Below are 965 nucleotides of genomic sequence, written 5' to 3'. Positions count from 1 at the left end.
TGTCTGGCTGAACAGGAGTTTCAGGAGGCAGAGCCTGTTGTGGTGGTGCAACCTACTATGATTGCCTGGGTCTTGACAGGTTGATGTGAAGGAGTCTCTGGTCACACCAGGAGGTGAACTGGTTGAGATGGGTTTGAAGGGTATGTTGGGACTGTTGAAGGGTAGGATAAAGGGCCAGGAAGGCAGTGACATCAGCAAATTGGAGGAGGTGAACAGATGGGGGAGGTTTGGGCATATCAGCAGTATACAGAAGATATGGGAGAGGGGAAAGGACAGAACCTTGGGGCACGCCAGCAGTGGGATAGAAAGTACAGGAGTTGGTTTTGCGGATAGTGACATAGGTGGGACGATGGGAGAGTAAGAAAGCAACAAGATGGACGAAATTGATGGGAAGAGCGTAGGTCTGGAGTTTAAAGAGAAGCCCGGGATGCCAGACATGGTCGTAGGCATTCTGGAGGTCGAGGGAAACAAAGATAGCAGAGCGACGGGAGTTAAATTGGAGAGAAAGAAGGTTGATAAGGTTAAAGAGCTGGTCGTCAGCTGAGAAGGAAGGTTGGAAGCCACTCTGATTAAGGGGAAGGAGGTAGTGGTGGTTAAGGTAGTGATAAATATGGCGGGAGAGGGTGGACTCAAAGACCTTACTGAACATGGAGGTGAGGCAGATGGAATGATAAGGAGGGTATCAGAGGGAGGTTTGCTGGGTTTAGGGAACAGCAGGGCACGGGAAGTCTTCCGCAAGTCGGGGTTAAAGCCGGTGGAGAGGAGGACATTGTACAGGGTAGCCAGGAAGGATAGGAGGGATTCCTTGAGGTGGCAGTATGTGACACCATTGTGACCAGGGTAGTGTTGTGTTTGGAGCAGAGGATGAGTTTATGTCATGTGCAGAAATGGGAGTGTTTATATCTGAAGGGGGTAACTGATCCAAGTACGAAAAACTGGGGAAGAGTGGCAGGACAGAGGTATCA

The sequence above is a fragment of the Schistocerca americana genome, chromosome X, assembly GCF_021461395.2.
Source record: "Schistocerca americana isolate TAMUIC-IGC-003095 chromosome X, iqSchAmer2.1, whole genome shotgun sequence".
Lineage (NCBI taxonomy): Eukaryota > Metazoa > Arthropoda > Insecta > Orthoptera > Acrididae > Schistocerca > Schistocerca americana.
Note: the sequence above shows the minus strand (reverse complement) of the source record.